The following is a 22,850-nucleotide window of genomic DNA, read 5'->3' as shown; positions in this document are numbered from 1 at the left end:
AATAACCGCAGTTGCAACACACCTCAACAAATACAGTGATAGACCTGTGCCTGCTTCCACATCCTGACTCCAGGGACTCACGCTGGGACTGGAAAAGCCATCTGGCCTCTTTCTGTCCCCTGTAACCTCAGCCTGCTCCTGACACTTCAAAGAGAAGTGACCAAATCCCAGATTCTCCGTTGGGCTGGAGAGCTTCATCGCAGTTTCGCCTTCCAGGTTTGAGAGCGCAGCCTGTCTGCCTTTTCCTGGCTTATGCTATTGTTAAGTACTTTTTAAGTAACGGACCCCTAAACGAGGCTGGAGCTTAACTGTGCTCCCTGGCCGGGGAGGAGGACCCCTGCCTAAGGTAGCACAGGCGCCCGGCGGGAGAAGCGGAGAGCTGTTGTCCTTACAGACAGGCGATTTAGAGACAAAGAGGTGAAGGGCTGAGGCTCATTTACATGAAAGCTGCTTCACGCAGTTTGTTCCAGAAGCCCTGAAGTGAGTCAGTCATATGAAATCACTTGATGTCAATGAGACTCATGCCCCAAATGGTGCACTAAACCCACGGCCTTTTAGCGAACACTGGCTCATTGTTTCCCTGCATTCACACTCGCCTGCTTCCCTCTCATGTGTCTTGTGCTTACATCGTAAGCGCTTTGGGACAAGGACCATCTTTTTGCTCAGTCTGTACAGCATGTAGCACTGTGGAGTCCTGATCTGCAATGTGGGCTTGCAGGCAAGATCATCGCTATGCTAATTAATAACTTAACTATCCCAAGTCTCTTCAGTTTGGTTTCTTTACCAGCATGTCATGATGCCCAGAGGCAGCAAACATTGAAATTGTTCTTGCACCCCATAGCAAGAAATTAAAATAAAGACGACTCGTTCGTTCTGTCCCAGCCCTGTCTTCTGAGGCTCAGAGTCCTCTGTGAGCACCTTGGGATGTGCACACAAAGATGCTGCCTGGCTGTCGCTTTGCTCTCTTCTGTTCATTTTTCCTCTCATTTTTAAAACAAATGTGAAAGGAAGGAGTGGGGGGGTGTTGGATGTTTGTAATAAGGAGCAGCCAGCTTGAGAAGGTGTGGGAACACTGGTGTTGGCCACCTTCTCTAGGAGACATAGAAAGCTTCCTTTGGTGAGTCAGGGTAGCAGCAAAGCCTCAAAGCTACCTGCAGAGCAGAGAGATCAGTAATGAGGTGCTACCTGCTTCTCTGTCACTTTTCTGATTTTATTAGCACTTTACACTTTCTACTTTATAAAATATAGATGCTGGATTTGAATGAGAGCGAATTGCGTCCTGCCTCTCCTGGGTGTTTTAGCCTAAACAGTTGTCCCAACGGCATGTATGTGTCTGGGCTGAGATCTCATCAGGAGGGAAAAGGAGGGTGAGTTGTGATAACCTTCTGCATATATACTTCTGCCAGCTTCCCCCTACAGCTTCCTTCCCTGTGGCTGAGCAAAGCTGTTATCTTGTAAAAATTAAGCTGGTTTGAATTATTTAATTAGTTACTGATTCATTATTTATTACGTAAACCACAACTTTGATCCCCCGTTCTGTGCTGACTCTGACTCTACAGCTTGCATCTTTTGACCCAGACTGTGCATGCAAACATGTTTTTGCTGTGCGGACCTGAAGCACTCAGAGACCTTTCAGAAGGTAAAACTCCAGGTGGATGTGCTGTGCTGTTACTCTGCCAATTATGAGGGGGACATCAGATAGGGACTCTTACAGAGGCAGGCAAGAAGAGATGCTGCTGTGCTGCTCTTCTGAATCTAGCCTCGCTCCGGCCTGTGCTTTAACTGCTTTGCAAAACTTGGGAACGTGATATGCGGGGAGAGCTCCCGGTGTGGTCTACATGAAATGAACATATAAGAGAGTAACCGAGCATTTTGTACAAATGCTGATGTTGTATTTGTTCACAGTTAGAGACTGGATCAAGTTCTCCCCTCAGATACTGTTCTGCATGTTCCTGCTTGTCTTGTCACCCAAGTGTCATGATCAGATTATGCTGTAGAGCCTGGCTCTGCAAGATCACATCTGGAGCTGCATTCGTGCTCCCTCGATGCTAAGGACTGTGGGGCCATCTTCGAACAATGACCCCGAACCATGAATTCTGCGTCTGACTCTGAACTTCTCCAAGTGTGGATGTGTGCTTTGCACCTGCTATTTAGGCCTGCTCTCTATCCTTAATTAGAAGAGGGCCCACAGGGACCTGTTCTTTCCCCTCTTCATAGGGTATTTTGACAGTCACTCCAGAGCCTTCTGTTGTGCTGAAAGGGGATCTGTCATCCCTGCTAATGGATGCTGTCATTAATACTTTCACCAGCATAGGAGGGATGGGTACACTAGAAAACACATGCATCGTCTACATTAGCTGTTTCCCTTGGAGGCCCTGGGAGCTGAAAATGATCCATTATCATGGAAGCAGTGTTATAGGTAAAGAGCTATAGGGATATTCTGAATTCTCCTGAGCCTCTCCCCATCCTACTGCATCCCAGGCTCCCTCGTTATCAGTGATGTCTTTGGAACAAACAACATCGTCAGGAGGAGGTCGCTCTAGAAGGAGTCAAAGTGCCTCTGCTGGGCCTTACTTCTCCTTCTGTGGGTGTGCTGTGGCCCAGCCCAGCGCCACGTCTCCGCTGTGCATCGCTCCCCGGGAGTTTTGGAGAGCGTCCCTAGCTGTAGTTGCTCTGATTCGCTCTGACACAAGTAGGTGCAGCGGGGCCCTGCCAGCCCCCGGGGCTGGCAAGCTGGGCGCTCTGCCTCCTCAGCCCTGCGCCGTGCTGGCCTCGTCAGCTCCCAGCCGTAGGCGAGGAGATGGGCTTTAACAAGGCCAGCACGGGCAAAGAGTGCAAGCTGTTACCAGGATGAATGAGCGTTATTTAATCTCCTGTGGTTAGGTGGTGAGATGAGCATTTGCATTTAAGTGCTGCTGCTTTTCCTCGTGCAGCAGCATTTGCTAATGAAGGAGCATTCCTGACTCTGGCACTGACAGTGGGTGATTTAGGAGTTTGTCCTGTGCTGTGAGTATCCCTTTTATTAAGGATCATCAGTAAGGCTAGAAAGGGCACACATTGGATCTTTGCTGGATTTTGGCTTGCAAAACCTGCACAACATTCGGTACATTTTGTCCCTCTCCAGAACACCAAGTTTCAATGAGTTGGAAATGGTTTTATTATAAAGTATCTGTCCTTTCATAAAACTGTCTGTGCTCAGGTGAAGAGGTAGATTTAGATGCAGACTCTGGGTTCAGACTGTCCTGTCACTTCTGCCTCGGCTCATCAGTAACCCCACAAAGATCGCCAAAACCCAGTTTGTGGTCGCTGGGGGAAGCCTGCCTCCCTGGGCAGCTCAGAGACCTCTTGGGCCCGTTTGACCATGCCTGATACACAGGGCCCTGGCATCGCCCGGAGGAGCTGGGCAACGGTGGGACAAACAGAGCTGGGAATGAGGGGCACAGACTGAGGACTGCACTCAGGACATTGAGGAACGGGCTTCTCCCCTCTGTGTGCTGTAATTGCACGAGAAGAGTAGAAACTGGTGCAGGGAGCAGCAAGCTTAAAGAAAGCAGCACAGCCCACGGGGGCTGTTTCTGCGTGGGATTACAAGGGGAGCAGATGGTGCTTACAACCAGTCGCTCATTCTCTATTGGCAGCACCCTGCGGGGTTGCCGTAATGCCACCCGGGCGATCTGGTGCGGGAATTGGAGGCTGCACTTTCTGGATTCATTTATTATTGCCTGATGGGCTGAGGCTGCAGCAGGAACTCTGCGAAAGCCGGAGAGAAACGTTGGGCCTCCCTAGACGGCGCCGAGCTGGCCACGACGCTCTGCTTTCGCGGCAGCATTAGCACAAAGGGACAAAGGTTTGGGACTAGGGACATGCTCTTCAGTTTCTGCCACCGGTCTTCATGCCCGTGGGGGGACTTTGATGAGTCAACGTGGTAGCCTGCAGCCTTCGGGCAGGGACGCTCCCACCCCAGCGTCGTGATTAAACCAGGTGTTTTCAGCCTGCCTAACAGGCATGCCGGCCTCTGGCAAGGGGGCTTTGCACGGGGACAAGGTGTGCTGGCCGTGCTGCATAACAGCCCAGGCACGGGTGACAAGGAGACACAGCTCCCGACAGCGGGAGCAAGCCCGAGCACCAGGCCTCCCCGGTGGTGGGACAGGAGCAGAGCAGCCAAGCAGCGAGCAGGGAGCTGTTACAGATGGAGCAGAGCCTGAGCCCGAGCCCGAGGTCCCCAGGTGTGAGCAATTCGCATCAGCCCTTGTTAGCAAAATTGCACCCAGGGCTGGGCTCTGCTCTCCCAGCTCAGTGCAGAGACCGGGGAGTGTGCTGGAAAGAGGTAAGGGGGACAGAGGATAGGAAAAAGTTTAATTTCGAGGAGTTAAAGCCTCAGAGGAGGAGGGTGGGGAGCTGAGTGTGGCCAGGAGCCGTTCAGGAGGGGATGGGTGCCGGGGTTTCCCTCTCAGCCTGGCTGGGAAGGGCAGCCTGCGCTCCCGGAGGGCTCATGCAGCTCCGGCTGCAAGGGCTGGGGGGGGGGGGGGGGGGAACCAGGTGCTCCCTTTGGGCACCCCCTGTTCACCCTGTTTCCCTGCGTAGTGAGTCTGTAGCCCTCACTCTGCTCCGCACCGCTCCCTGTCACGTGCTCAGCGGCAGCCGCTTTGGGACGCCCCGTCCCTGCCCTGGCTGTGCCGTGTCCTAGCCCCCGGTGTGGCCTTTGTGTCCATGTCCTATCTCTGACGACAGCTGCCAGCATCCTGCCCGCCTCCGGGAGCGGTTGGCTAAAATATATTAGATGTTTTTAGAGATGAAGTCAAGCAGCAAAATCCAGGTGTAGCACACCATGAAAACCTGCTGTGCTTGTCGTTAAAAGAAAAGCTAGTTGCATGTGTCAGACCCCAAACTGGGGCACTTCTGAAAGCTGGGCGTTGGGTTTTGTTTTAGTTTGGCTCTGGCTCTTCTTTTTTTTAATGGGATTCGTGCTGTGGTCCCACCTTGCGGAGGGTCCGCAGTAATGCTGCAGGCCTGCTAGCAGTGCACTGCAAACCAGTTTACATCTGAAATAGTTCCGAATCGCCATATCCATGGAAGCAAATATGCTGCTCCCTTCGGCATGAGTGCTTAGAGAGGAGCTGCTCCCACTCCCCTGGCAGAGCAGACCTTGTTGGGCCAGAGCTCTAAGCTGCGCGGATAGGCCCGAATCGACTTTTTTGGGCAGTGCATCAGGCTGTAGGATTTGGTCTGTGAAATGGGTGGAGGACAGAGCCGTGCACCTGAGTGCACTGCTTAAAACACCCAGTGGCTGAGCGGCCCAGGCAGGGAAATGCGTGTGCATGCAATAACTTCCATGCCTCTGGGTTTATTTAAAACCCTCTGTGACTTGGCTTGCAGGAGGCCGTGAGGTGTCTGCGCAGGCCTTGGGGATGGTTTTTGAGGCTGCGAGGCGAACTTGGGAGAGGGAAGCACGGGGGGATGCCTGGGGCTGCCGAGGTCGGGCGCCGCTCCCCAAAAGGGGGAAGGTTAGACTGCGTTATCAAAAAAAAAAAAACCCAGAAGACATGAGAAAATCCCTTCTGAGGGCAGGGGAGGGAAAGCCCTGCTCCTCGGGGCACCAGAAACTCTACTTCAGCAAATAAACCAGGAAGGTGCCTCAGGAGCAGCCTTGCGCTGCAGGGGAGGAATCTAGTTGTGTCAAACTCTTGCCTTTTGCATCAATTTTTTATGTTAGATGGGCCTGTTTTTCACAATAACACAGCGAGCTGGGAGCCTGGTACTAAAGCTGAGCTCTGTTGCAGTCAGTGAGTTTGCGCTGTCTGGGTCTGTATTTCTCAGAAGTGGATTATATGGCACATTATGAAAACAAGTGTATGGCATACCACAGGTTTTGCTCTCTTAATGCCCGTGTGCAGCTCCTGCTAACATCAGTAAAAGATTTATTTTTCACCTGGGGACAAAATATACCTAGCTAGTCTTTCTTATTTTGTCACAAGGAGCAGGCGGGGCTTTCTGATGTGCTCCCAGCGGGACATCTGCATTAAGGCACAGCCTTCGAGCATCCTCTCTGTTTTCTCGGTGTCGTTTGAGTGCCTTTTCCTAATAATTGGACAGTGCATTCATGTTCATCACAGATCGCAGCGCCTCACTCAAAGAGCATCTCAGTGGGATACTTCTGTTTCGTTCAGCCCCGATCCAGCCAGTGCCCAGACAGGCGAGCCGCGGTGCTCGTGCACCGTTCCTTGTCTCTCCGTGCAGAAGATAAAGCACGGCTCTGCTCCGAGTTAGGAGGCTTTGAGAGCGCGTGCCGGCATGGACTGTGCGTGTGCGCAACACGGACGTGTAATGGGCTTGCGACTAGAGTCGCTGTCGCGGTGAAATCTAATCGCATTAACACAGCCAGTGTTGCGAGTGGGCCTGAACAAATGCTTTTTGCTGCTGGTTTCCTGATGCGTTGGGCAGTTTGAACTTGAGACCTGAGCTTTACAGTGAGTGTTTTTATTTCTGCACTGGCCGGATCAAATCTCTGGCTGCAATCGCCTTAGTGCCTTAGAGTGTCGGAAATCCAACTTGAGCCGCCTGGACCTCTCTGCGCTGCTGTAATGAGCTGTTGGTAAATCCCCTGGGCTTTAGGAGCTGGAGCGCTCGCAGTGGGACCCGGATGCTCCCCTGCAGCCTGCCTGGTTCGGGCCTCCCTGTCTGCCTTCAGACTCGACCTGTTCTAGACCCCATCTGGGTGGGGGAGAGAAGAGGGATGGAGGGACTTGTGCTCGAGACCGACTCTGCCTCCCGGCCGCCTGCATCCCTTGCACGCTGGATGCCAGCGTGGCGTTTGAATGAGGCTGCCAGCATGCGCTTGCCTAAGCTCTCCCTTAAGACTTGTGTTTCGGTCAATAACCTGAGTCAATAGCAGCTGGAAGGATGCTCAGAGTCTCTTAAAACAAGCCCACAAGTGACTCCAGTTTAGCACATGGGTGTTTGAGTGGTGATGTCTGCCCGAAATCCTCGTTAACACCCTGATTATGGCTGCTAAAGTTCAAAACACCAGGCCCCTCTAGCAGACGCTCCCCTGCAAATCCCCTGCATTTCAAACCACTTTGTATAGTTTATAGCTGAATATAACCTTGCAGCCTCTTGTCTAGGAAGTCATGATTATTAATCTGGCTGCATAGGAGAAGCAGCTGAGACGGGCTAAATGTTATGCCAAAGTTGTGCAGTTGAGCTGGCAGAAAGCACAGGAATCGAGCCCGGTTGCGTTCCGCACCTGCTGCCGTCGTTTCCCCAAAATTAAACTTCCCCTAAATAAATCTTCAGGTTCCAGGTCTTCCTTTCGTGTTACAGTGTGGCATCGCATATCTGGGACGCACAGCTCGGCAAAGGGGAGCTCGGGACGTCCGCGGCGCCGTCAGTGTCGCAAACCCACCTACCGCTCTGCTATTAGTGTTACCATGGCGTCATCAGCAGAAGCTCTTAGATGTGGCAGGGGTATAAATAGCTCCCTACCTGGGTGCAGCGTGTGTCTGCGCCCTCCCCTCGGCTGGAGGGTAAAGCACCGGCAAGGATAGGTCCCAGAGGAGAGGCGGTAGCGGGGAAAAACAAGCGCGTAACTTCGGAAACCTTCCAGCTAAGGCAGCTGCAGGAAGGCAAGTTGTGGTGCCGGAAAGCCCGAAAGCTGGAGCTGGGATTTGTGGCGCTGGGAGAGCTCAGCAGGAAGGGCCGAACCTTCCCGGTGCGGCCGAGGACCAGCAGGGCGCTGGTGGTGCTTGGCAGCAGACAGGGATAGGGACGCCGTGGGCACGTGGTGCCTCCGGGCAGACCTGCCGCAGGTAAAGCGGTGCTAAAATCCTCTCCTGCTTAGTTCACAGGACAATGTTAGGATCTGCCGTGCAAAGATGTCCTATTTATTTTGCTCCTTGGAAGGCCTCATCCTTGCATCCAGCTTTCTCATCTGTTTTTGTTAAAGTGTTTTTTTAATATTCAGAGTCTCTGAATGGTGCCAAGCTGCTCTCTACTTTTTAAAAATAAACAAGAACCTGCACAAAAAATATATCCCTCTTCCCTCGCGGAGTACAGACCCGCTGTTATATAGCGCTCTGGTGCAAGACTGACAGCTTTACAGGCTATGCAATAAATAATGAATGTGATAATTTAGGGTCCAGACGGCTGTCGGGGCCGGGCTCAGTATTTCCCAAGCTGCTGGGGGTGGGAATGCTGGTTGTGCTCCCTGAGAGCTCGGAACTTCTCTCTCGTGGTCATGCTGAACGTCCTTCCGGGGAGATCCCGGGCCCTGCAGCTGTAGCAATGGGACCGAGGACACGCGCCCGCGAGGAGACGCCTGCGCTTTGGGTGTCTTCATGCAGCTTGAGAGCTGACTTTATTCCCCTGTCTGCCAAGACCGACTCCCTGCCTACAGCTCCGCAAGCGCCCAAAGACATCTATTGTCTGAAAAACCAAAAATGAGTTGGCTTTGGTTCCCTAATCCAGAAGGAGCTTGATACAGCTTGGTACAGCAGGTTTTCATAATGTTTCTTCCCCTCCATCTATGTTGTTTGACTCTTAAGTGACGCTCTAAGGAAGCCTCACGTCTTTGAAAGCCCTTGATCAGTATGGGGGTTTATTTGTTTATACGGCAACGTTGCGAGCTTTGCCGGAGTTAACCCGGTGCGAAGGGGATTGCGTGCAGCAGTGCGGCCCCGTTCCCGCCGAGCCCTGGGGTTCCCGGGGCACCCGCCGTTCCCGGGGTGAGCGCTGCCGAGGGAGCCTCCGCCGCTGAAGGGCGAGTCGCGGCGCTTGTCCGCTCCCGGCAGCCCTGCTTCGGTGAGCAGCGCGCCCTGCGTTCCCAGCTTGGGGAATTGCCCAGAGCTTCCCTCGGGACGTGGCTGAGCCCTGGAGGAATGTTCCAGGTGGCTGTATGGGTTTGCTTCGTGCCCAGCACCTTAAAGCAAAGCTCTCTAAGTGCTTCCTAAAGATTGGGGTGTCCTTTTGGCGTGATCGTTGCAAATACACAAAGCAGCATCGGAAACCTTGGGGCTTACAGCGGTTGTTAAAGAAGGGATGAGCCCCTGACTACATCCCTACCTGGGTGCAGCGTGTGTCTGCGCCCTCCCCGCGGCTGGAGGGTAAAGCACTGGCAAGGACAGGTCCCAGAGGAGAGGCGGTAGCAGGGAAAAACAAGCGCGTAACTTCGGAAACCTTCTGGCTAACGCAGCTGCAGGAAGGCAAGTTGTCACGCTGGAAAGCACGTGGGGAGGTGCCTGCCTCTCCTCCGGGACCAAGTTCATTGGACTTCTCGTAGGTAGTTTGGGCTGTGTATGTATACAAAGCGCCTGAGCGCTGTGCAGTGAGATTTGGTGACTTAAGTCAGGCTGTGCTTTAATGCATATGAGCTCAGTCTCCACGTGGACTCGCAAGTCCGTGGGCTGGGTTCCCGGCGTGCTGCGTTTAGGTGTGCATGATGCATGTGTGTGTGTGTGTAGGAAATGCCTCCCCAATTACACGGATGGATGGTCTGCCTTCTCCAATTTGCTTGTGGTAAATTTACAGAGGAAATAATACAGGCCATTAAGCTCTCTGCAGATGCATTTTGAGTGGCAGAAGCCTTGGTTGCTCCGTCTGATAGTGATTGATCAGGCGATGGGGAACGGCAGCACGATTCCTTTGTCTCAATCTATTGTGCCCCAGGGAGCGTGTCCAGCCTGGCACAGCCCAGCCCTTCTGGCTTCCTCTTTAGTCCCAGGTCATCCTCCTCTGCCCCTAGAAAGTACAGCCGTTTCTAAAAAGTTTGGAAACGGCTGCTCCTCTGTGTTAGCCAAGTGAGCGGCTTTCTGGGCATTGGTGACGTTGGGCCTGAGACACCGCCGTCGGATGCGCTCGGATCATCTCCAGGGCCCAGCTGCCGCCTTGCAAAGAGCCGCCCCCGGCAGCGCGTCCCTGCAGCGCCCGGGGGGACGGGGGGCGTTTGCCCCTGCTGCTCCTCTCTCGGGCCGTGCAGGGACGGTAGGGGGAAAGGGAACTGAAGGAAGTTTCCCAGGAGCCCTATTTCTGACTAGTGCCATCCTGAAGCTTGTTTGCTAGAGATCCTGCTGCCACGTATTAAAATCGGATCTGAGAAAGTGACTGCTGTTCCGAGTCTTACAGGGTCAGAGAATAACTTAGTTTGTAAGGGAAACTCAGCAGAGACCCCTGGATGTCTCTGGTACAGCTGCCTGCTCAAAACAGGGCCAACGTCAATGCATACGAGATTGCTCAGGGCTTTGGCCACTCAAATTAGGAAAATCTCAAGGCTGGGGGTTCTGCAGCCCCTCTGAGTCCCCGTCCCAGGGCTGCACCGCTCTCACTGTGAATGTTTTTTTCTTATGCCTGTTTGCGTTACAACAATTTTTATCTGCACTATGTATCTTACATCCTTGTATCCCCTCCCAGGGCTGGAGGTTAAAGAGATTCTCTCCTTTCCCTCTCTGCTCTCATTGAGGAACTAAGCACGGTCTCTCGCCAGGGTCCTCCAGTGCTAGGAGAGAAGCGACTCCCAAGCTTTGGCTCTAGGTGTTGCCATGTGCAGTGTCTCCTCCACCTTCATCTCTCCGGTTTTCTCCTAAACTGGAAATCCTGGACTGGCTGAGGGAATGGTTGGCAGTATTTCTAGTGCTGCCCAGTTGCAGAGAGATCGGAGACCTTGTGGGAGGAGGTAGTTTTGCATGATGTACTGCCAAATGTATAGCCTTGAAGGGATTATATGTGGATGCAAACCTGCTCCTGAATCTTGTGTAAGAGCCTGTGCTTCAGCTTTGTGCTCTGGGAGCTGTTGTGGACATGCCTGGAGGTAGCCTGGGAGGAGCAGCGGTTGTGCCTGGGGTCAACCTAGAGCCTTCTGCTGCGGTCGCTGCTGAGGTGGGAATAGCCCGAGCCCTTCCCTTGGATGTAGAGGCTGCCGTCTCCCGTCCTCAAAGCAACTAGTGTTCCTTTAGAGAGATTACGATCTCTTATGAACGCTCCCCGGTCCAGCCAGGATAACGGCTTGAAGCCCGAGGCTTGCGGGAGGGGTGCAAGCCTTGGGGGAGTTGGGGGATCAGCCATGGAGGAGATGGAAAGGACGGAGGGAGCTCATGATGTTTAAAACAAGGACCGGAGCCCCCTCTGTGCACGCCCCGGTCTGCCCCATCCCCGGGGACCTCACGGTCCGAGCACCCGGCTGGGCGTGGGAAAGCGCAAAGCCGAGCAGCTGCCGGTGGCACCCGCGGGTGCTCTGCCTGCCCTCGCTCCTGCTCCCGCTCCGAGCTCAGGCCCAGGGCGTGGGAGTTTTTGTCCATGACTTTGCACCGAGACCCCTCCGGCTTCCCACCGCCCTGACCCGCTGCAAACCCCTGAGCAGCCTGAAACACGTGAATCCTGCCCGTGTGCACGGCGCGCCCCAAGCTCCCCCCCACCCGAGATCCTCGTGGGGGCGGATAGGAAGGGGGTGCAGAAAACTGGGGTCTCTCCGGTCCTCCCTCCCTCCCTGGAGCACAGCTCACATTCCTTGGGCTGTGGTCTGTCCTTGGCTCTGCCAGCCCATGCCGGAGACGCTGGAGCAGCTTTGTGCAGCCAGGGCAGGGAAGCGTTGCCAGCTGCCCACCCCGGGTGCCTCCCCGCGGCGCTACCTGCCTCCCACCTAGACGCTGAAGATGCCCGATCGCGTGAACGGTCCCTCCCGAGTGTCCCCAGCCCGTGAGCATCAGGAAAAGTGTAACGGCAGTACGGAAATAAAAACCTCGGAGTTATTCCATCCGAGCTTTTGCTGCTAACAGCCATGTCAGTCTGGGTAGCCGGATCAGGCTCTGCCACAAGTGACACATCCGTAGCCCCCCCTTTCCTCCAACTCCACCCCCGGCTCCTTCCCAGCACAGGGAGCGCCCGCATGGAGCCTGCAAAGCCGGCGCCGGCCGAGGAACGCGCAGACCGGCCCCGTGCTCGTGCCGCCTTGTCCCCTCGCGTGGCAGCGGGGACTCGGCAGCTCCTGTCTCCGCTCCTGCCGCCGGCACCCGGGGGGGGAGGCCAGCGTCCCTGCAAGTTGGCTTTGCTGAGGAATGGTGCCCCGAAATCCCGAGCCTCTTTCCTTCCTCTCGGACGGGGGACGGAGGGAGAAGGCGCTTACCTTGTGCGGGGTTGCCGCGCGTGTGCATGAGCTGGGGGGGTCCTGGGCCGCCGCCTTTGCCGCGAGCAGCGCTGCGCTGGCGCCGGTGCCTGCCCGAGTGTGGATGTGTGCGCCCAAAGCCACTGCAGCATCTCTGCATTAGGATGTGCTCCTCCCTCTCCTCCCTCCTTGCGTGCGCGCTCCCTCGCTCGCTCGCTGCCAACCGCCACGCCGGTCCCTGGAGAGGGTATTTTTTCCCTCTGCCTTTACCTCACTTGCCACAGTGCAAGGACCAGTCAGAGCAGCAGAGCGACTTGCAGCATCATGCATAATTCATGGCCTTGCAAAGCCTCGGCGGCGGCCGCTGCCGCCAGCCCCTCGCGGGGAGCCCCTCGCCCGGGCGCTCGCCTCCGGCTCGCCCGTCCCTGGGGCAGGGGCAGGTGTGGGCGCGGGGCCGAGCCCGCGGTGGCCGGCGCATGGAAGGGAACAGCCCAGCTGGGGTCCGGGGGCCACTGCCCGGGGGGCTCGGCAGGGACACCCCACTGTGCAGCGCCTGCTTCTATATACGTGCAACAGCCCCGTGCCTATATGTGTGTATATACACGTACATGCACAGACATGTACATACTACCATGCTTATATTCACTCTGTGAATCTGCTTTATAGCCAAATTTTGGGCTGCTCCGCTGAACAGAGCGCAGCCCCGAGAAAGCGCTGCGGGTCGTGCCCAGCCTGCGTGTCTCGCTGAGCCCTGGGCGGCGGCGGCGGCTCCTCGAAGCAGCTCGTCGTGTGCGACTAAGCGAGAGGCCTGCGCCTGCTGCCCAGGCTCTTGGCGAGGGAGGGGGCTGCTGGTGCGGCTTAGCCTCGGTTTTGGAGGTTGCTGAGCCACATGGCCTTTGAGGTGATGCTGGTTGCTCAGAGTCGAGCACAGGGCTTGGTGGTAGGGCTGGGGCTTGGAGCCCGGTTCCCCGTTCCCGGTGACTCTCTGCAGCCGCGAGGTCTCTGCTGGGGGAAGTGAGGTCCGTCCGGGTGCAGTGACTCTATGAGATGTGATAGGGACGCTCCAGAAAGAGCGGATATGCTCCATGACACCCTGGAGGCACTGAAGTTTGGGGGAGAGAGATGTTCCCGATCATAGAGCTGCTGATAAGGTACAGACTGCTCCATTGGTTTTATTTTTTGCCTGCCTTTACTCGAAAGTAAAGTTCCTTCCCTAAACCAAAGGAAGCAGCCGGGTTTCCCTCCCTTCAGCCCCCGTGTGCAGAGCCCTGGAGCAGGGGACACCTGGGTTCTGGCTCAAAGCCACCGAAAAGCTGCGCCCACCCTCGCGGCTTGACCCTGGGGACGTCTGTCGGCACCGGTGCAGCGCGGCAAGCCTGGCTCGACCCTCTCCCACGTCGGAGAGTCGCCGTGGTTGCTGGTGGGGCGAGCGAGAGGGATATTTTTCCCTGTGCGACTCTTCCCTGCGGGACGGTATCTGTTGCCTCCCGCTGCAGCACCACTCCGGGCTGGAGCGTTGCTCCATCCCGCTTTGTGCTGCCCCGTGCCTTCTCCTCCGGCCTGGGGCTGCCGGGAAGCCTCCGGCCATCCTTGGGGCACGGCAAGGTGGTGCTGGGTGCACCCGCGCGCCCTGCCAGCCGGCTGGCCACGGCTTAGCCCGGCGGGTCACGGCTCGCCACCCTGCGCCTGAAGCTGCGCGGAAGCGGAGGATTAGGGAGCATCGCAGGGACTGTCCCGCACTTCTGAGCCCTTCCAGCTCCGGCACGGGCCCATTAATAACACAAGGAGACGAACAGGCACTGGGGCTGTCTACAGGTTAATGGCCTGCAATTACAGAAGAGTAATTAAGGCATTAGTATCTCTATTGATTGGCAAAGCTCCAGCAGTCCAGACCGCCGCAGCCACACGGGCGCGGGGAGGAGAGCGCCTTGCTCTGCGGCCCCGGCTCGCCTGGCGCGACGAGTGGGGCGAGCTGCAACGGGGAGCGCGCGCGGCTCCGGCCCCGCTTTTCCCTGCGCCTCTGCCCAGTTCTCTGCGCCGTTAGCTGCCGCTTTCGGGTGAAGCTTGGGGAAAGCGGCCGCTGCCCTCGCCGCGCACCTTGCTGGGAAGGCAGGCGCTCTGCAGCTCGCGTGCGCCAGGCGTGCCGGCCGGCCCTGGCTCGTCCTGGCGGGCTCGCCCGTGATTTTTCTGCTTGGTTTTGCAGGACAGAAAGGAGGAATGTGGCTCGATCCCCTTATGCTACTGGCTGAGCCCGTAGCGGAGGTGCTATCCGGGGGGAAACCCGGGTGGGGGGCCCGGCTGCAACTGGCATTTGCAGCGGTCAGGAAGGGCAGTTGCAAAGGACGGGTATGAATATCGGAGCAGAAAAGAGAGGCGAAGTCTCCGGGTGTTTGTCCGAGCGCAGAGATGTTCTGAGCCCGCAGCGAGAGCAGCTGGCGGGGGAAGCAGCTCTGTTTGGGCTCTCTGGGAAATTACCTGGGGAGGACTCGTAGCTACGGGAAGGGGAAGCGGGCTGGTGCTGCCCCTCCACCGCAGAGGGAGATTCAAGACGGACTGTCGGCATCGATCCAAGTCCCCTGCTTCCCCCACCGGGTAGGCAGAGGTCAGGGAAGAAGTGGGTGTCGTTATCCTGCCATAAAAAGGAATGAGCGCTAATGTGCATGTGTCTCTCCCAGTATCGATTGCGAGGATGAGGATGGGTCCATTGTCCTCACTTCCGGACAATAAAAATGTCATGTTTCCTTAATGAATGATGGAAGCAGCAGGCATCCATCAGGGAGCGTGTGGAGTGGATAAATGAATTTCTTCAGGGTCTTCCTGGTTGAGCCCATCTAGCTCACAAGAGTTTTGCCAAGAGCGGATGTTTGCTTGCTCTTTTTGCTTGTCGCATGTGGCCCGTGCAAGGGCAGGACAGCGTCGCTCTGGTCCTGCGGGCTCTTGCCGTCTGTTGAGCTTCCCCATCAGCTGGCAGAGACCTCTGGTCCCTGCTGCAGTTGAGGGACTTGTTGCCTTTCCCTTCCCTTGAAACCCTGGTAACAAATCACTGCCGGATGTGACTGGCCAGGCGGTCTGGTCTGATGGACCAGATGGGCAGTCGGAGCTTCGGGGTGTTTTTTTTCCCCCTCGGAGGACTATGTCAGTCTATTCCCAGCTGAATCTCGCCTGCGGTCCATGTCCAAGGTGCCCTCCAGCCTCGGAGCTTGGAGACCTTGAAGGAAAGCCGGGATCCCAAGTGTTAGGAGCTCAACATTGACTTGTGCCGAACCAAATGAGGAAGCGGAATAAACCCCAGACTGGCTCAGAGTCCGTTTCCTCGTGCCTTTAAAAGCACCCTGCTCTGTGGTGTCCAGCGGTGCCCAGCGTGCAGAGGGCTCAAAGCGCGACTCCTTCGCTTGCACGGCGCTGTGCAAGGTCGAGCCCTTGGTCCCCACTGGTAGGTGGGTTCCCATTTCTCCAGCCAGCGGGCAAAGGTTTTTGTGAAGTATTTTAGGAATCTGGGTTCTAGCTCGTTTGAATTTCTGCATTAAGTGCTAAGCTCAGTTCCTTCTGCATCCTTCCATACCCCTCAGGATTTTGGGGTGAGGACAGTGGATAAAAGGTGCTCCTTTACATGGTGCTCTTCAAGCAAGTGGTGTTTGTGCGTATGGGGAGGGGGGCAGATAAAGACCCCGCTGCAGCACAAGAGTAGGAAGCATTAATAACTTTATCCTATTAGTGAGGTCTGCAGCAATTACATCTTCATTAGCCAAATAGACTCTTCCCCCCGCCGCCCCTTCAGCCCATTCTCGTCAGGGCTTTGCACGAGGGAGCCTCCGCTAAGAGCACTTCAGAGCCTCGGGGGCCAGGCAGGAAGGATGGAAATGCAGTATTGGCGGGGGGAGGAGGCATAGCTCCCCGCTTGTCTGCAGGACGTGCGGGCCAGGAAGGGGCAGCTGGGTTAAGTTGTGGTGCTCCCATACCCCTCGCAGGCTGTTGTCAGCAGTTACGGCTGTTGCCGTTCGTGCAGTTCCTTGGTGGATGGTTGTGCTAATGGAGAAAGACCTGCTGCTTCTGGGCTGGCAGATGTGTGCAACTATTTGAAACTGGGTGACAGGTAGGATAGAAGTTAAGCTATCCAGCTTTCACAATAGTTGCCTATCTGACAAGTATCAGACAGGGCATCAGATGAAATCCCGGTGGTGCGCTCTGTTCTTTCGGAGAACAGGCTTCCCTCCCCGTGTTAAGTATTCTGTCGAGCGCTTCCCAGCCAAGCTGCTGACAAGGCGCTAATGCATCAGGCAGCGGCGTTGCGCTCGCTGGGAGCCGGCACGGTGGCTCCCTGCAAAGAGCCTCGGCGCGGTGAGCTGATGTGCAGCGAGATATGTCAGCGCTCTGCCTCCCTGCCTGCCTGCCGGCTCTCTCCCCGTTTACCCAAGATACTTCCGATATGCTCTTAACAGAGACAGCTTCTTATCCCGGCGCTTTGAACAGCTCCCATGTTTCAATCTTTTTATATTCCACCTGGAGACTTGCCAGGCGCCACGAACAACGCGCCCGTTTGCTGCTTATGGCTCGCCTGGTGCTGCAGGTCTCCTGGGCCGCAGCGGCCGTGGGCCGGAGGCGTCGGAGAGCTGCCTGGAGCCGGCTGTAAGAAACGCCAGCCGCGTGACCCGGAGCCGGGCAGCCGCTGACCCCGGCCGTAAGCGCGCCAGCTGGAGGGCAGCGGGTTTGACATGCGAGGGCGATGCGGGACGCGCCGCCCTGCCTGCTGGCCCGCTCCGTGTGAGCCTCTCTCGGCAAGTCTGCAGGGTGCAGCGTGCGCTGGAAACCCTGGAGCTGCTGTGCATGAGCGAGCGAGCGAGTTTGCATGGGCTCTGGGAAGTGTCCCCTCAGCCCCGAGCTGGCCGAAATGCCGTGCTGAGGGACGCGGGGGCCGAGCGCCGTGCTGGAGCCGTTACTCCCAGCCCAGCTCCCTTGCTGCTGCTTTCACATCTCAGCACCGTCCTGTCCTGTGCTGAGCTCTTTGCAAGCGGCGGTTTGGAGATGCTTTTAAAACAGAGCATCTAAGATGTCTTATCATTGCGGGTCTTAGCCCAGCGCTCGTACTGCTTTGCCTGGATAAACCAAGGACTAAGGGGTCTAGCAGGGTAACAAGGATGAGCCGAGGTTTTTTAACTGCTTGGTCAAATCATCTTTAGCAGAATCACTGACGTGATAAAAGCTGCTCTGTGTTTCTGCAGGAGCGTCCAGGCTGCTGCTCTTTCCCTCTGTGGCCGCTAGTGAGCCGCTGCCTTTGTGCGCGCTGCGTGTGATAGGCGCTGGGAAATTTTGCCGTCTGAATGGTTTAAGGGCAAAGTCCTTTTGAGCTCCCCCTCCCCGTTACCCCCATAATCAAGGAGAGGAAACTAAAACAGAGGGAGCTGCTGAGCTTGGGCGAGCTCCCGGCCCTTCTGGCTGGCCGAAGAGCCCCTTCTGCTCTGTAGTCTGTAACCAGTTGGCTTTTCCTCCAAAAGCATCAGTCACTGGGTGGCTGATAACTGCTCAAGCTGAAGGAGGCGGCCTGAGCGCTGCAATAGCTGCACGCGAACGAGTCCAGCAGCCGCAGTGCTGTAGGCGATGCTGAGTCTCCAAAGTCCTGACAGCTTCTGACATCTGCTGATATAATTTTCTAAGGTGGGATGGAAGGAGGGACGTAAGACAAACTGTTCCTAGTGTCCATACAGATTTGCCATCGCCTGAGCGGTGCTCTCTGGCTTCCCATGGGTGTCACTTAGCGTCGGCAGGTCACCTGCGGCCGGGCAGGGAGGGGGCTGTGCCGGTGTCACCAGAAACAACGAGTATTCGCAGTCGGAGAGGTTTTGCCACAGTGTGACTCGAGCAAAAACCTTTTGGCTTTGTAGCTCTTCCATATAAGCAGTCAGGCTCAGGAGCATCCTTGAGAGCATCCTCTTTGCGCGCCCTCAGGCATTTCGCCCTGGGGCCCCCGAGGTGTCGAAGGGGGCGGCTGGCTCTGCCCTTCTCGTGGACGCAGCGCGAGAGGCGACGGGAGCAGCCCCCGGAGCGGCCTGGGCACCCCTTTCCCGCGGTCCGGGGAGGACGGTGCGGAGCCACGGGGGCGTTTGCAGCGTCAGTGCCGGCGGTAGCCCGCTTTTACCTTTCGAGAGCTGAGGGAAATGAATTGCGGGCTCAGCATGAGTTTTGAACAATGTTTTATTATATGTTTAGTGTTCTCTATACAAAAAAATCCAGTCTTTTCTTTTTACAGTGATTCAAAAAAATGATATCTGAGTATTTTGGCCTTTTTCAATCTCTCATGCAGTCAGTTTATAAGTCCTTATATTAAACATTTCTCTGTAGTCCATAAATCTTCTTGCTGTAAACTGTTAATTTTACAGCTTCAGATATACATTTCTTATTGGAAAAAGTGGGTTAACTCAAAGGTGTTGGGTTTTTTTGCTTTAAAAAAAGGCAAATAAATACATAGAATACTTTAGAACAACAAAGAGGTTTTACAGACAGGATGGATGGATATATATTTACAAATTATAGAAAAACAAAACATTCCAATATCTTCTTTCTGATGTAAGCAGAAGGAAACAAACATTTAAAACTTTGTACTGCAAAGGAAAAGTCTGTTTTGCAGATTTGACATGGGGGTTTTAGACTGCGCTTGACAATCAAAGACCGATGCCCACTTGAGAAGGACATGGAGAGACAGGCATTGCCAGGCAAAGGGGAAGCTACTGATGTATTGGGTCATTTTGTTTGTAAGGACCAGAAAAGCATCATTATTCTCTTTAATAAAACAGGTCTTAGTGCAAGAAATAGAACGTGGTTTTTTTATTATTATTATTTTTACAAGGTTTGTTTATTCATTTTTATTGCTTAACTGAAATCGTTCGCTGCTAGTACACAATTAAGCCTGGTACAATGAACGTTATGTTACAGGTTGAACTCACTGTTCTGCTGGGACCTACGCGCCGGAGGAGAGGAGGAATCCGCTGCATCAGGACTTCCCAGGACAGCCGCTAGCGCGAATGGGGAAAGGCCACGGCACATCGAATGAGCGCTGCTCGACAGGTAAGGCATGTCACAGAGACGCGAGTCTAATGATTGATAAGTGCTGTACATCTTTGCCCTCTTGCTGGTCCTGCTCCCCCCAGCACGACTGCGGCAGGAGCTGCATCTCGCTTGGTCACTTAATGCAGCTCCTCATCGACAAGATGGAGCTCTAGGGTCAGAAGTGGCTCTGACACCTGCACTTGGGGTCTTTCGTGTGCAAGAAGGACATACTGGAAGGGGTGCGTGCATGCGTTGAGGGGGCATTATGACCTGGTTTCCGGATAGTATAGCCTGGACAAGTTTCTGTAAGCAGGATTTCAGGAAAGCTCACACCACAACTCATTTGTTCCTGCTGCTTTACCGTCTCTTACTGGACCATCACTTCAGGGAAAACAGGAGCAGCCTCAAGATCATGTAAACATAGTAGCTGTTCTCTTATCCCATGCTTGCTCTGCTGTGGGTAGTATTAGCTGATTGTGCAGGAGGAGGATTTCAAATAGTAAAAGGTTGTGTGTCAATGAGATGCAGACTTGTTTCCCTGGGCTTGGACACACCCAGCATCCAGCGCAAAATTCGTATCCATCTCCAGAGCACGTATGAGGTTTTGGCTCAGGCCATTTCAGAAACAGGCTCAAGTTTGCAAGTTTCAAACTGGACTAAAACTACTTTTTCCCCACCTTCCGGGAGCCCTTGATTTTTTGGGTCTGGCTCGTCTCTCTCTTTTTAGTGTCAGCCCCTAATTTAAACCCTTTATGAAGACGTATCTTCTGTGAAAGAAAAGTTCAAAGCGTGACCTGCTCCTGAGAGCCTGTAAAGGTCCCGGGGAGGGGAAGCCACCATTTGATGGAGACCAACTGCTTCAGAGGGACCCTGCCCTCTGAGCAGAGGGGCCGTGTGAGGCTGGCTGGTCTGGGGCTCTCCCGGTCCCTCAGATAATCCTCGGGGTTAGGTAGGCAGTGAGTGCCGAGGTCACTGGCCCATCCTCACTGGGGAGGGACTGCTGTGCCTCTTCTGCTGTGCTCTTTACCTAGGAGGCGAATGGAGAAGCCAAGCAGCTCACACGGACCCACATTAGGGGACAGGGAGACTCAACATCTCCATTGCTCGCGTTGCAATAGAATAGACAGCAATAGGTGGACAAGATCTACGAGCACAGTCAGCCCTTCCCCTGGGTTGAGTGCGTGTCCTTGTGGTATGTCCCCTCAGTCTCCCAGTGCTCAGGCAAAATTCACTCAGCAGAAGCGTACGCCTGATGCAAGTGTTGGGTGCAGTATTGCCGAGGCTGTGACAGTCGTTTCCCAGAGGTGAGCACGTTTTGGGGCAACATGAACTCACTTTGCTTATCAGAGCTTTAGTGGCTTTTGTATTCAGAGCAAGCAAGGGCTTCGCTTCCAGTAACACAGTAACTGCACATGGAAACATCTACTGGATCTTTATTAAAGGGAGTAAAAAATGTTAAGCTCTGTATGAGTTTTGAACTTAGAGATTTAGTGAGAATTTTCTCTTGGTTCCAAAACTCTAGGGGAGGTTTCAAAGAAATGTTATCATTTTTACCATATCTTACAAATTTTGAGTAATTTTACACCAAGCCAATACAAGACTACAACTAATTCACACCAAGCCATTTATCCCCACTGGGCCCTTTATAGACATCCCCTTCCTTTGCTAGTTACTTAATAAGTAACACAGTGATCGGACTGTTTAAATGTTCTTGCAAGACCTTTTGGAGGAAGGACTTAGCCGGTTTGAGTGCAGCTCCTTCCGTCCCTGCTTGCCGAGGCGTGTTATGGTGCACGGGCACAGACTGAAATGGTACGGTGTGAAACGCTTATCTCGTTCTGTTTCCAAATGGATGCTAAGAGGTTTGCTCAGTAAACTGGTGGTTAATGACAGGACATAAATATAGGCTTTAATACAAATGGCACATAATACAGATACACAACACAGACCACCCTGCTTCCAGTAGTGTCTGACCAACTTTCTCGAGGTTTGGAGACGTTGCGTGGTAGCCAAGGGGTTTGCGTTCCCTATTAGCAGCAGGTCCACGTAATGGTAAGAATTTCCTGCGCTGACTGTGAACGAAGATAACCAGCTCCAGTGGCAGAGGCTGGTTTTGGTAGCGAAGGCTGTAGGTTTCTTTCTCTCCTCAGTTCCACGGGTGGTTGGGCAAGAAGTTATGCAAACTCAACACTGCTGTAAGGACAGCCATAGGCAGGGGAAGCAGTTATCCCCTTGACTGAGAGCTGCTTTAGATTTGGCCTAATGTGTTTGCTTAAAAATTGAAAACAACTGCCGCATGTCCTGGGAATGGGTTGGGAGAAGCTCTCCTTGCAATGGATCAGTGGCAAGAGACTGCAGTAGAATTAGGCCTGTTGTATTAATGCATTTACACTGACAACAACAGAGCAACGCTTACGGTTCCGACCCCTGCCAAGGCTACACGGACAAAGGACCGTGGCAGACGGTTTCCTCTGTGGTTTAGACCATGGTAGCAGGAGTACCCCTAGCTAGAGGAAGGACCTCCGCCACCTGTTAACACCAGTGGTTCGTACGGTACGTCTGACTCCTTTGCCGCTCGGTTTGCATCCAGCTCTCCCTTCTGCTTTCTCTGTGTGATTCAACAGTGTGTGTTGCGCAGCTGTTGACCTAGTCTGGCTTCTCTTCCTTGCAATGCAGGATAGTTGTGCCATTAGCAGCTTAAAGAATGTGGCAAAGTACATCTAAACAATCCATATTAGTAGAAGTATTCTTGTTAGCAATATGTCTTCATAGCAAACCAGCTTGAAAGCTAAAAGAATAATTGCATTAATCCTATTGCATTTAATCCATTATGCTGAACAAAACCATCTCCTTTAAGAAAGAAATGAAAGAAAAATCCATCCTAACATAGTTCTGCATCCGTGAAACTGTCTGAAGAAATCCGATCTCTCTCAGCAAAGGTACCTTTGGTTTCAAAAGTGCAGGAAGTGGGAGAATACACATGGCGTTGTCCACTAAGTACTGTTTATTATAAAACTCTACCTTCTACAATGATCCATGCTTTCTCAGCTGGGAGAGCTGCCCAGGCATCCTACTCATATTGGTTTGACGGATCAAAGACCATCGCATTAGGGGCGCGTAAGCTGTGGGTGAATAGTATCAGTTTATTAAACTTCATGGGAAGTTTGAAGCTGTGTAAGGCATGTGAAGGAGCACTCCTATCTGAGACGCTTTGTTACAGTGTATTAACAGGTTAACTTAACTTGCGTGTTCTTGATATGTAAATAACACAATGGGTGCGAGTTCCGCATTGCAGCCATTAGCACGTGGAAGTGTCTCTCTTAGGCTGATTGATCGAAGGAGGCAAAGGCCACTGTAAGAAATTAGGAGGAGATTTTAGCCGAAAACACTGTCAATCTGACTCATACCCCATTGCTTGGGGAAGATGTGGACATCGGGCCCTGCATTCCTGCCTCATAAAGCTGTGTTTTCATCACGCTTTCCCGAGGGACTTGCGTCCCTGAACTGTTCAGGTTGCTGATCAGGAGGCGCAGTGCAGGTTGATATCAGGAGTTCTCCCACCCGCTCCGAGCGGGTGCTGTCTCATCCTGATTTAGTGGTTTTGTGTTTTTTGTTTTTTTTTTTAAAAAAAAAAGCAATTACTGGTCCCTTCATTCTATGTTAATACTGGTCCTGCTTCCACTCCTTCTTTGCTACATAAGATGTATGGAGTTGCCTTTAA

This window comes from Apteryx mantelli, chromosome 25 (assembly GCF_036417845.1).
Source record: "Apteryx mantelli isolate bAptMan1 chromosome 25, bAptMan1.hap1, whole genome shotgun sequence".
Classification (NCBI taxonomy): Eukaryota; Metazoa; Chordata; class Aves; order Apterygiformes; family Apterygidae; genus Apteryx; species Apteryx mantelli.
This window is presented reverse-complemented; position numbering follows the sequence as displayed.